Here is a 14,252-nt window from a genome sequence, read left to right as displayed (position 1 = left end):
AAAGTCATTCCTTTCTCTCTGGGCTATCGACATTCCTGAGCGCTCACGATGCAGCTGCTCGTGGCAGCGCCGCGCTGAGCCGCTGGACAGCCCACATATGGCCGTGTGCAGAACAATAGCAACTTGCTGTTGTTATTGTTATATGCATCACCATATGTGTTTATTAGAAACAGCAATAAAACGATGACAGGCTCCTTCAGCTATCCCCGCTGCTTGGGGAGAAGAAAAGTGAGGGAGTCAGCGGGATAAAATTAGAGGGCTGAGTGTTTTTTCCCCCAGTTTGGGGGAGCTGGTGGTGCGGTGCGTTCCCACTCCTTGGGGAGCAAGGCTGCTTATCGATAATACTGCCAAGTTAGTACTGCTTGTATAAACAAATTGCCTCTCATTCACTTTTATTACAGAATTGGAAATGTTGAATCCAGATAATGACAGCACCCAAACCCGTGCTGGATTTACCTGTGTGCAGCATGCCCTAAGCCACGCAGGGGAATTGCATGGTATTTGAAGTGGCTTTGGGTCAGGAACACAAAAGTTGTTGTTGCGTCCATCATGAGCATGGCCAGCCAGTGGGGCACATGTGGGATCACCTTCAGCATCGGTCTGCCCTGAAACAACTTCAGATGTGTAGAAAAGGGGATTGGAAAAGCCACTTTTTTCAGAGTGGGGGCCTGAAGTGGGCATCAGGAGGACAGAAGAAGCACAGAAATGTTTGAAGGCTGTCTTGCCACCATGCAGGAAGAAGTACTGGGGAAGGAGCATGAGCATGGGTATTCAAAGTGCAAAGAGGAGGCTAAGACAGCTGATTTGAACGTTTGAACCATTATGATTCTCTGTCATTTCCCTCAGCTTCTACTATTTGCTATATTTTAAAGGAAAGAGGGAAAACAAATAAACAAAACCTTGGCAGTAAAACCAGCAGAGTTAGAAATGTGAAGTACTTAAACATGTGATATAGCGTAATTCTGATATTCTTGCTTGTTGCTATCTGCCTTCAGATGCACGGAAATCAATGGGATCAAGTATATACATCATGAAGTGAGCTTCTGCTTACATGATATGCACAATTTTCCATGTTCAAATCTTGATTTTTTTTGACAATAAGAGGAGCTTCCATCTTGTTGTCTTTTTGTGACTGACCAAATTAACAACAACAAAAAAAATTAGTTAGCAATTATGAGCTGTATCATTTTTACTGTGATCTTGCATTGCAACTGTGGTAAGAACGGCCATTTCCACTCTTTACTTCTTTTTACTTCCTACTCATAAAAGTAAACAACTCAAGACAACGTTTTACATCATTGAAAAGTTCCCAAAACAGGATTTTCCACTGAGGCTGCAACTCTCTTGGCTTTCTTCTTCTTCTTTTTTTCTTTTATTTTTTCTTTTTCTTTCGGGGGGGGGGAAGGAGGGAGAATCAAATGATTTTGCTATTACACTAAAAGAAGACGCTAAATTCTGCTACCTTTAATTATTTTGCTAATAAAATAGATTGAATTGTTTCTTAAAAGACTAAGCCAGTGCTTTTAGCACATGGCCATTGCCCTCCCTTTTCCTGCCACAGCGACCATCTGCACGTAAACTTCTTATCACAGGGTATTGTTTTCTCACCACAAAAACACAAACTTTTTTGTTGAATCAACCCAGTCACTTATCAGTTTCCAAGTGTTGCTGTATTGGTTTCACACAGGATGATAACTCAATCTTGACTGGATCTTTCCTTTGACTTATCTGATCAGAAAAAGTTGTTTTCCAACAAACACCTTTAATTCTGCTTCCTTTTATTCACTGCCTCCTGAAATGTCATTTTGTGGATTAAAAATATCCTGCTTATAACTTTTGAAAGGCAACAGTGAATAAGGCATTAATTTATTATTATTATTATTTTTTTAAATTTCAAACAACTACCTTGAATTTGTATTACTTTTTTATTACTAATAAACCCCATCCTGCACCCATGAAAGATCATCAGAGCTTTGCCACTGAGTGAAATAAAAGCAGGATGAGACCATATGGTTCTTGTTAAACGAGCCTCATCTTCCTATTGTTAATGCTTATCTCCAAAATAAAGTATTTCTGCAGAAAGCATATTCCCATAGTATGTTCTCTTTCCAATGACCAGCTGGTTGCCAGTTTGTTATTTGCACTGCAGTAGACCACTTTCATCTATTTCTATTCCAGTCCAAGAACACCATTTGTACATTGTCCAACTTGGAAATGTTAATCTGACACCATTGGTCAGGGGCCTTTTAACTACAAGTGGCAAACTTCCAGCTAGCTGCCAGTTGAGTATTTACACTGGAATCTTTCTTAGCCCAGAAATAAACTATTTGTTCGCCATAAACATCAGCAACATGCCAATAATTTCTGCAACACACATGGAGGAAGGTACAGCCCACCACGCGTTGCTGTTGGCTTCTCAATAGCCTCATAAGTAGCTCCTTGGGGAGATGCTGCTTGTCTTGAGCCAAGACAAATAGATCCATTTCCCCCTCGATGCGTGCACATAACTTTTATTTACTTTCGTGGGAGTTACGCGTGCATATTGAAAGGGAAGAAGAGGGACCCAGAGCAGGATGGTTGGGCAGGAGTCTGACAGCTTTTCCTGAGATCAGGGGCTGCTCCTAAGAGCCGAAACGCCAGGAAAACTGTGATGCAATGAAATCCAGTGCCCACGGCAGTGCCCACAGCCACCCATGCATGGCCACAAGCATAGCACCGAGGCTATCCACTCAGTCAGGGCAGCCCTGCGTGCTCCTGAAGGCAGCTTTTCTGAAAACAGAGTGACACAAACCCGAAGGGATCTTGCTTTGGAGATTGCTATTACTTCCAGCAATACAATTTGTGCTTCCTGAAAGAATATTACACTTTTCAAGGAAATAAAAGACTGCAAGAAAAACAAAAAAAGTGATGTTGGGTTCTGCGATTTACCTTGTTATGCAGTGGTAAGGGTGTGTTTCATGTACTTTGTTCAACTCTGTTAAAATAAAACATTTCCTTTTTACATATTCCTGTGGTGACCTGCGGATGGGAGAGGCCAAGAAAGAATTTAGCGAGTTCAAAATGTAGATTTCAGAAATGGAAAACCCCTCTTTAAAGAAAAAAAAAAAGAACTATAACAATGATGCTCCACTTCCCTCTTGGCTTTTCCTATTGGATCAGAAAACACACTGGTTGCCTTTTGTATTACCTTGGTTGCTCCAGGTTAAAACAATAAAATGCCAGGTTTGAAGGGAACTGACCCTATAGACATACTGTACCCGAAGGACCATTGGGGATGTATGGCTATCTGATTATTTATGAACCTCTTAGCACTTATCTGTGCATTCAGTTCCACATCCCCTTCCACCTGCACCTCACAACCTGCAGGAAGGTGCAGGCCAAGAAGCAAATACTGGCCAGCACAGGAAGCAGGATGCTGCAAACCCACAGCGAACGGGCCAAGAGGTGTGCGGCACCCATCAGGCTGGACAGCAGGGCTTGATGGGCACCTCGACAGGTATTAAAAAAAAAATCAAAACATTCCATATCCAACCATGGTGACTGATAAGGCACTCACTGCTGCTAGATAGCCCATCACCTTAGGCAGAAAGCAGTGGTTCTGTGACACCAAGGGCTTGTCACCCCAATGCTGCAGCTCACTCCTGCAGTCAATGGGGTTCCTATACGTGATGTATCAATCTTATTTCTGACCTTTCCTAACTTCCCAGTGCTTATTTTTTGCACCCTCAGCATTCCTTCAATTTGGGAGTATGAAATATATACGCATATGCCACACCAAAATTTGATAAACATACACTATTTCCACCTCACCTAAGGCTTCTCTTGCAATTGAATGAAGGCAAACAAAATATTTTGACGTCTTGAAATATATTCTCTTTTCCAGGAGGGCAAATAAATAGACCTGACATAAAATAATGTCATAACAATCAGCAACAACAACTTGATTCTTGCTGCTGTAACTTGAAACTCTTCAGCAAAGGTTGAAGTAACTCTGGTCTGAATTCCTGGCTGCTACAAGGACTCCACTCCTTTGGTGTTGGGTTTTTCTGCATTGCTAATCCTAACTGGAGCTACCTCTGAGTTACCTAAAATGGCAAAGTATTTTCCCCACAACGCTTAAGGAAATTTGGCAATTTGAAATCATTCTCCTTGACTTGAGCCTAGCAATGAGTGACTTTTGTTTGGAAACTGGACTGGAAATTTGGGCTCAAGGGGAAGAAAAAAATCAAGCCATTTGGGAAGAAATACAGCTAGCAGGGGAAAACTAGGAGAAAAAAACAACACTACGGCCTGAGAAGAGTGATTGGGACACTGGGAAATAACATCAAGCTTCCAGAGAATGAAGTTGAACAGTTGAAGAAAGGCTGTGAGGACTTAAAAAGAGAAGCAGAAAGGCCTGGGGCTAATCTTTCTGCTGGTTTATTTTTTTCCCCCTGTTTGTTTATTTGCTACAAGTCAGATTTTGGAGCAATTAGTAAAATATCATGCAAATATTCCCTGTGTGACTGCACATGAATAACTTTAATTTTGCTAAACATTTGTCTCGTCGCTCCAAAATACATCTGCTGTTTGCATTGAGATAATCTGCTGAAATATTGGGAAGTAAATTAGAGTTTTTATAAGATATTTATGAAACAACTTCTTATTTGTATATTAAGTATCTCTGAGTATCACGGCCTGTTTTTTTGGCTTACGTCTTCCTTCCCCAGGAGGTTCTGTGCCCTGTTTCAATTACACATTGCTTGCGAGCAACGGGGCTGGGCACCATCTTGTGGAAAGGCTCCAACTGGCTGGGAATGGCTCATACATACGAGCGTGTGCTCCTAGCAGGCTAAGGGAATAGCATGAGATTTGCCAGCAGCCTATGAAAAAAAAAAATACAAACACAAAATGAAATACAAGGTTGGGCATTCGCGTGAATTCTGGCAACATCATCTCAGGAGCCTACATTGCTCTGTTTGGATGGGGTGCTGCGATAAATGCTGCCACAGAGAGAGGGATGATGTATGGAGGGTGCTCCCAGTCCCTGCTTGCCGACCTCAAACCATATTGGTGAGAAAATTAAAAGCATTTTTGAACCTCTTTTTCATACTCTTGGCGTTGTCCCATTCTCTTTGCATGCAGGTAAGCTGGAGGCCTGTTTTCCTGGGGCTGCAGAAAATCAGGTCATTTGTTATCTCCCAGCACCGATGCTCAGGGCAGGACTGGTGACGATGACATGGAGGGCTGTACCCAGTGGGAAGGAAGTAGGCAGAAGGAAACAGAAGACGTAAAGCAGATTTAAGTGCTGGAGGAACCGGAGGGTATTGAAGCCATACTATCAGGGACCAGCTGCAGCAGCTTCAGGTGTGGGTAGATACTGCTGTGGGAGGGTTCTGAGGGTTCAGTTCAGAGATGCTTGCAGTGGAATTTGGCTGCCCAAATCACAGCTTAAGAACCTTTAAACAAGCTTACTGAGTGCCACCTTCAAGACCAGCATCATCTTGCCTCACAACCTCCTGCAAAGCTGCTCTATCCCTAGTCCACGTTAAAACCGAATGCACATTTTGAAAGCAAATGGGGTAAGATGAGCAGAAGAGAGAGTGCAGTGCAGTGCTCCAAGCCTCCCCAAAGAGCTGGGGTCTGCCTTTGGGTGATCTAAATGCTAATCAGAGAAGCCTGGGAAAGACAATGAGATTGAAACATTTTAATGCTGCTTAACCCACAAATCCCTCTCTGGCTTTGTATTAACACTACCTACAAACCCCCAGCTCGCTGTGTGCACCCTTTGAGACACAGCCCGCCTTACCCGGCATTGCTTTCGCTTGCATGAGTGTTAATGAACTTGTAATTGCATAGGGGGGAAAAACATAAACGAATGAATCAGGACAAATATATACATGTCGTGAATAGAGACATATACATACACACTCTGTGTCCCTCTCTCTCATATCTACGTATATATATTCTTGGTCAATGGTGTCCTAGAACCCAAGTGCACCATTTAATTATTTCTGCTGGGAGTGCCAAAGGAACTTACAATTTATTTATACAGTTAAATCAGCTACAGATGTGTGTGTGCTTTTTCCTCCTTTCCGCCCATTCTTTAGTATGCACATTTATGACATCTTCACTTTGTTTTCTCCCTCCTTCGACGAGGTCATCTGACAAGCATTGAGAGGCAGCCTCTGCTCCCTGTGGCTCCGGCCGTAGCAGCAGGCATCCTGCACAGCTTTCACAGGGCTGTGCCTTCCTCCTTCCCCATGGCAAGGGCTCAGCAAATGAAGCAGACCTCAGCCTTTGGGAAGTGAGGGGAAAAGAAAGTTTTCTGAGCCCTACAGAGCCGAGAGCCCCTAGCTTGCTGCACCAGCTGGGCATGTGCTGACAATGCTGAGTACCACGCGGAAGGAGCCCACCACATGGTACGGTGAGATGCTCAGCATCATTCTGGGTGCTGAATAGCTATTAACAAGATGAAGCCTCTGAACAGCAGCAGCAGCTTCTCCCCTCCATTCACGTGAGCCTCTAAGATACCACGAGTGGCCTCTGCTTTCCATTTGTAGGGTGGGGAAAGTGCTACAGACCCACTGGGGATGGGCTGCAGCAGGACTTGCTGTCGCTCCAACTAGCTTGCATCAGCCTTGCTTGGTGTTTTGGGTTTAGATCTGTGAAAAACAGGCTGGTTTTCACCAGCCTGGTACTAACTTCCAGCATACTGCATTATGTAGGTGGCACAGTCAAATTCAGAGGTGATGATTTGATTTTTAGAAGCATTATTAATTTCCCTCCCATCAGGATATGTTTTTCCCTTGAGCTCACAGGAGCGGAGTACCAGCCACTCCAAGCAGCATGTGAATAACCACCAGCAGAAACCAGGACAAATATTGCTCTGCCCCTTTGGTAGGAAGAGGCGATCTCTTTCTGCTTTACTCGGGGTTTCACTTTACCTGGAAGACACCCGTCAAGGCAACAGCCCCAGGAAGTGGCTTAGGCTGAAGCCAGAAAATGCAGTTTAGATTCTTTTGGCAGGAGCCTGATGTTTCCTAATATCACCCTGGATGTTTCAATGATGTGATAATAAGCATATTAGAAGCATTTAGGAGATAGGATTATTAGTGAATGATGACTCATTTCGAAACGTTCATGCATACCTAAAAGTGGTGCTCACAAGTGGGGAGCCCGTTCATGTCAGCACAAGGAGGTGAGCGATGTCTTTGGGGCCGTGCCGCTGGATGCAGTCCCATGGCTGCCCCACCAGCCCCAGTGACCCAGTGAGGCTGGAGGAGCACTCTTTAAGCTGGATGCCATCACTCCAAGGTCATCTCTAAGCATGTGCTGATGGCACCATTGCAGAAATCCTCTTGGGGAAGCTGGTGGCAATGTTACCTAAGCAGTCTCTTTAAATCCTCACATATATGAGGATAATTGATTGCTCTGATTTGCTTTGGAACAGTTTTCCACTGTGAAAATTATCTAATCTGGCTTATCCTATGTTATCCGAAAAAGTGCAAGATTTTCAGAACTGTATCATATGTACAACTGCATCTATGCAAAACTTCTAAAAGTACTTAAATGCACATATTTATTATATTTCATGTATCTACATTACAGATTTTTCTTTCTTTTTATGTCTAGTTTAGCACAGAAAAGTGCATATAAGCCTAAGAACATATACAAACATACTATATGCATACATAAGTATAGCATGTCCACGTATGTGTGTATGTATACATATGCACCTATGTGTGTATATACAGGCATATCTATGTATGCATAGATACATTTGTGTGTATGTATGCATATATAAACACACAGGTATATTTATGTATATGAATATATATGCAGAGCATCTATAAATATACATCCACACAGCCTCAAATAGATGCATGTATGTATACACATTTATGCACCCCCACACAGATGCATACATGTGTCTATATCCCCCTATCTGTACCGCATGTTTATCCATCTGCCTGAACACGCCGGGCTGCAGGAAGGAGCCCGACCACCTGCCTGATGTTCAAGGCACTCCAAGTCCCACGACACACCACACAAGGCTCCACAGCAGCTCCTGGGCGACATGTAAGCAAGTCCCCTTAGGCACAGCAGCAGTTCTCACTCCTACACGCTGCGAGCTGCTTTCATTACAATTCAGCACTTCTCTTAACTGGTTTTCCTGCAGACACTGCTCACAAGCCCATTTTCTTCCCTTTCACCTGGCTGGGAGCTCCCCGTGCTCCTGGAGCCAGGGCAGACGCACTGAAGACAACACACGAGCAAAGGTGCGGTGTGAGCGTGCCCTCACATTAAACCTGCCCAGCTTTTCCCAAACCGAGTGCCTCGATATGGCAAACTGCAGAAAAGACAGGATGTTTGGGATGGGTTTTGCTGTGGCTTTGTGCACCTTCAGTACATAGGCTCTGACTGTAAAGCAGGTTTGATTGTTTGGTATAAAGCACTGATTGCAGAAATGGTTCTTGCAATGAGCTGGCACATAGAGAAGATCCAAAATATCTTTTATATACCTTCAGAATGACTTGTAAAGTCTTTTTCTCCAACAGGCACACTGCAAACAGCATGCAGGTTCCCCAGCAGCTCACCAAGCCAACTAAACCATCTATTTTTTTTAACCCCAAGACTTTCAAATGCACAGAACAGCATGTTCGCCAGCTGACGATGCCCTTGCTGTGCAGCTGACAGCTTTGTGCTTCCCTTCAGCACCTCCCTGGCATGTCTATGCCCATCTCGGTGCTCGGCTCCAGCAGCACAGTTTGCCACAGGCACAGAGGGGAAAGGGGCCCAGAGCACGGTGCTGCAGGGCACCCCAATGCCATTCAGAAGCAAAATATTTATTCCTGACATTGCATGAGAGGGGAGAAAAAAAAAAAAAAGCAGCAGCTGGATGTAATTCAAGTCCCTGTAAAGTCACTGGGAGTCTTCCAAAAGGCTTCAGTGAGAGCAGAAATTGCCCCCAATATCTACATAAAATTGGTTGTCTTTTGCATATCAAAGTGGTGAATCCTCTTTTAAGTATGCTATAAGCAGAGCCTTATCTGTCCAGAAAAACCATGCTGACAAGACAGAACAGCCCAGACGGAGAGACAAACTTGGCCATGCTCCGGCAGGGAGAGCGGTGCCAGTAAAGATGTAGGCTGGCCGCGAGATGCTGTTGATAACGTGACTTGGAGAGCTGTTTGAAACCTCTCCATAGGTCCCTGTTGTTGTTTACAGCAATAAAACCTTCAGCATCCCTTCCACTTCACACTCACCCTCCCTTCCACATCACCACCCAGGCATGACGAGCTGGAGTGACTCGGCGTTTCTCCCTGGCAAGGAATATCAATGAAAATAAGATCCCCCGTGCACACTTTTGCTCCACAAGTAGGGTCGGAGGCATCACATCAAAAACAGCCCAGTGACTTCCCACCAATAACGCTGCATTTTGAGAAAAAGAGGTGGTTTGGAGAACCAGGAGTTGAAGCTCACGTTAGTCTCCTCGCCCACTTGCCAGCCCAGTCACCTTTTGACAACACTGTAGCTGCTGGTCCACTTTAATTAAATCAGGTATAAAGTTCCTAAAAAGCTCATTAAAATAGGTGCCGACCTGAGGATGACACATCCAAATTAGTGCTGCTGCCGAAGGTGAGGCTGTACTGGGAGCTCAGCCATGGTAGCAGACACCAAAGACTCCACAGAAGCAAGAACAAGAAAGTCAGCGAAAGGGAAACTTCACTAGTCATGGGGCTTGTTGGACTTGGCTGCTTCACTCAGCTTCATTTCTTCAAATCCCACCTTCACCTCATTTCTCTTTCTTTAAACTTAAATTTCTGTAAACCAGTTATGATGTTAATGATTCTACAATTCTGTCTAACCTACTATGTAATTTCTAGGAATTTTCTTGCAGCCCTCCTCTCTTTCAGGAGCTTCTCATTGATAACTGTGTATCCCACTAATACGTCAAATCTGCTGGAAATCTGGTAGCAAACAGGCTGATAAGACAATCTCCTAAAAGGACCTGAGTGCATCCAGGCAGCTCCTGCACCATGAGCAGCTCACGACCAGCAGGAGCAGAAGTGATAAACAATAAGCAACCCCCTCCCCCAAATTCTCTTTTCTCAGCAATTTGAGCATATGTTGCTCCAAATATATTACAAAAACAAACAAACAAACAAAAACCTCCATATGCATTGTGTCAGAAAAAGGCACATTTATACAGTGGGGTTTCAGGATAAAACTGAACCAAAGAATAAAAGCTGGAGGGGGTGGTGTTGCAGAGGTCTTGCCAGTCTGCAGATGTCCAGGCTGCGTGGTGGCTATCAACAGAGTGATGAAATCAGAGCAGAAGTGGGATACATAAGTGCTTCCCCAAAATGGTATACATATTCACTAACACACATACATATATAAACATGTATGGATATACACATGAACACATGCACAGACATAAAAAGCCACTATGAATCTCTGAAAACCCTAAGGATGCACACGGGCTGGTCTTCATTAGCATCTGCACAGAAAAAAAATATTTCCTCGTCTTGTTTCTGGACACTGAAAAACATCAGTGCTTTTTGCAACTTCTTGAAATATTTTCAGCATGTGCTGTCGCAGCTTTCCTACGCACCCAGGGAATTATGGAAATACCAAAGACTGATGGAGCTGCCACAGCGAGTGGTGGCACAGCTCTGCCCAGGCCAGGAAACAGAAGAGCATTTCAAGCTTATGCTGAAAATTCAGATTCTGTCCAAGTCTTTGGAGAGCAGATGTCAATTATGAATCACATGATTACTCTGCCATATTTTTCCTGGTTATGCTCATTGACTTAGATACGGTATCATTTTTCACCTACAAAATATGTTGCATATACAATAAATAATATGCACAGTACCATAATAAATATTCAGTATATATGGTGTGTGCATTATAGTGGTCCTGGTAGAGTTACAGCAGAGCAGTCAAGGCTGAATTGGCATTTTCATTATAAAGGCTGATAATTCAAGATCAGTAGCAAAAGACAATGAAATACCATCTGCTCGCACGCAAACAGCTTTTACAGAGGGTTTTAAGGTCTTGATGTGAGCAGTTCTGCACAGAGGGCAAAAAAGAGACAGCTTGTGAGACATGGCCTCTCACTGTCAAAACCCTTCACCCAATTTTACTCCTACTTCAGCGGTAGTCAATGCTTTTCCTACAGCTCCAGCTTATGGAGCCAGATTTTTTTTTTTTTTTTTTTTTGTAGGAGATATAAAGGAGTATTACCTAGATTTCACTGGCACAAGAGAAAAGCTCATAAATGCGAACGCTACAACTCTACAGCTAGAACACAGAGGGGGTGACTCTTTTCTTCAGAAGCCTTCTCCACACTTGGACTTCCTCACATTGAGGAAGAACAACACATGCTCAGCACCTGCTGAAGGCTGGGATGGCTTGGTGCTGACCTCTCCCAGTTCAGTAACTGGAACCAGGTCTGCATCTGTTCTCTCATCCCTGGGACTAGTTCAGGTGCGGCACATGACATACTTCCAAAGATCTGCCCTATTTACACCAGGACTTATTGTCTCTCTAACCAGCCCAGCCTCTTCTTCTCTTCAGTGCTATTTCTGCTATAGCATGTATGTGATGGGGTGACTCAAACTCAATGGTGTACTCCTGGCCCAATGATACGACCAACTTATTCAAAGTCCTCACAGCACTTTTGGTAGCCTCGGGCCAACCTTTACATCCCCCTCAGCTTCTTTTTGACAGCTGCAGCCCATCAAGTGGATGTTTGCAGAGGAACGGCCCCATTCCAGCAGGAGGTTTTGGGAGCACGGTCTGGTGGTGCTCAAAATGGGGCTGGCTGGATGCAGGCGAGCAGTGTTGCTGGTGGATAGGAGGAGGCGGCGTTTTCCAGCAGAGGGTGTTAAAGAACAAGTGGGAGGTCTGGTGGTAGGTGGCAACCTCTTCTTTCAGCACAGCTGCTTGCAGAGGGCATGTCTGTTTACACCTTGAACTAATCACAGTGACAACCAGCAGTGAAAACCTGGATGCGAGGAAATCCATGGGAATTTTGCCCAGACTTTTCCCTTGAGCTGTTACACTCCGCAAGGAACACACATGGTTCAAATGCACTTCTTCCGATGCGTGGTACCTTTCCCTTATACAGTGAAATTCATGCATCTGAACAGATTTTTAGCTCGTAAGCAGCAGGCACTCAAGCATCCTCACAGTGCTAGTGCAGTGGAAGAACAGCAGCGATGCCCCAGGGCACACATGCAGGTAAGGGGAAGGACCCACTACTGTCTGGGTAACATCTCGTTGCCTGTCTTGACATTTCTAACAGGTGACTTCATCCCAGTTTTGTAATTCCCCCTTCGCTGGGTGGCTCTGTATTTATGATAAGTATTATTTGCACATCATCGCTGCCTCAGCTCAGCAGCTCTTGGAGTCTGTTTCCAAAAGAAGCTGTCACAGACAATAAACACCAAAGTAACCCCACTTCCAATTTAATTGTTTTCTCAAAATATCACTAGCAATTAGACTATATTAGCAACAGATTGTTTGCAGTAGCTCGCTCTCTGAGTCAAAACTGGTTTCTTTCTGTTTTACAATCACACAAAACATCTGAAACTAGAAAGTACCTACATTTTTTTTCAGTCAGAATCAAGTAAACAACAAACACTACTTCTACAAAAGCCAAAGTGTCTGGAAAACACAGGAGAAAAATATGTGACGGCTGGATTTTTTTTATGTTTACAAATTTATTGTGAAAGTTTTAAGAAAATACAGTGACAGCATTGCCTGCAGTACAGTAGGGAATGACAGTCAATAAATAAAACTAAAGGACTGTGCAATAAATAAATACAAGACTAATATACTATGCTTGTAGCGGGCCGATCAGTTTTAAATCCTCTGCCTAAGGCTGAACTTTACAACAAACAAACCACGCCTGTGTGCTTTTCTCTACCGGTGCTGGGTGAGCTTGTTGCTTTCTGGTTGGGCTCACCTTCCTCCCCACACTCACACTGCTTGCTCGTCTCAGTTTTCCTCCTTAAAAAAATAAATAAATAAAATTCCAGCAGAATTTAAACACTGCCCAGAGGACGACCTGTAAGGTCCACCTACTCTTGTAGGTGGCAGCTGTGGTGAGGTGGCATCTAGGCTTGACCAAGGCCCGTTGTGTCCACAGACACGTGTAGATGTGCACTGACGGCAGCCAGTCCCCTTGTTATTTTCTGTACATGCCCTTCGTTTAAGTAAGCTGTGCTCCACGTGTCAGATGTGCCCTGCGGTGTCCCCGGGGACTTCTCAGAGGCCAGCTTAGCTGAGTGAACGCACATCTTCTATTACCTTTGGTGGAAAACATCAGGCCTTTCTTTTGAGCGGCGCTGCATGGTTGAGGGGGTTCGGAGCCCTCCAGACAAGCGTCTGCAAAACCATCCCCGGCTCAGCGGCTGTGATCACGGGCTAGGTAATTTGTTTGATTAGAGCATCCGTCTAAGACAAAGGGAGTGTAGTGGAGTGAGTCGGGCTCTGGTCTCGTTTGCAGGTCTGGAGATGCACGGAGGAGCTATTACAAGTGACCTGTGACCTGGCCCACCCTCAGGTGAAACGGCTTTGCCCAGTCACCTCCTGTTAGCCTCAGCCAAATGACAGGCTGCGGGCGGCCCGCGCCGCAGCCGGGACTCGCCAATTGTTAATCATACCGACAATATCAGAACCATGGGCCCAGCCCCGAGCTATGCAGATGCGAAAGCAGATGAATTTAAAAAAAAAAAATAATGGGTTTTCAAACTTACTATGGCGATAGTGTTACTTACAACAAATCTGTCTGCAGTTTTGGGGCTGCAGAGATAAAAGGCCCCAGGAAAAATGTCAGTGGCTTGAGTTTATTTATATGTAAGGTAACCATGAAAAATGTCGGCATACCACTAATTGTAGGGCATATTTATTCTGCACAAGTTGTTTTCCACATTAGCACAGTTGTTAAAATGCAGTTTTGCCTCAGGAATATTATAACTTTATCTTCTGTAATTATAAATGTGAATGTTGCTGGGGTACTCTATACATTGAAGAAGAAATGTAAGAAATGGCCACTGCATGGAGGAAAACAAACACAATTAAAAATGTAATGCAGTAATTATATGAAACATGCTTGGAAAGTGGAGACCCACGGATAAGCGAGCAAAGCAGCAATTGCATGTAAGATCCTGGGTTTAGATTTGTATGCGTTTTCACTTCACATTTTTCCCATGGTTTTTCACTCAAACCAACTAACCAGGACCAGTTATCAAGGC

The 14,252-nt window shown here is 44.1% G+C and overlaps 1 long non-coding RNA gene across 1 annotated transcript in view; it reads right to left on the bottom strand.

Annotated features, from left to right (window-relative positions):
- The window catches only part of LOC106018859 (uncharacterized), a 618,314-nt gene that overhangs the window by 33,374 nt on the left and 570,688 nt on the right, over positions 1 to 14,252 (bottom strand). The gene's annotated exons all lie outside the window — the stretch shown is intronic.

Source organism: Anas platyrhynchos, chromosome 3, assembly GCF_047663525.1.
Source record: "Anas platyrhynchos isolate ZD024472 breed Pekin duck chromosome 3, IASCAAS_PekinDuck_T2T, whole genome shotgun sequence".
NCBI lineage: Eukaryota > Metazoa > Chordata > Aves > Anseriformes > Anatidae > Anas > Anas platyrhynchos.
This window is presented reverse-complemented; position numbering and strand designations above follow the sequence as displayed.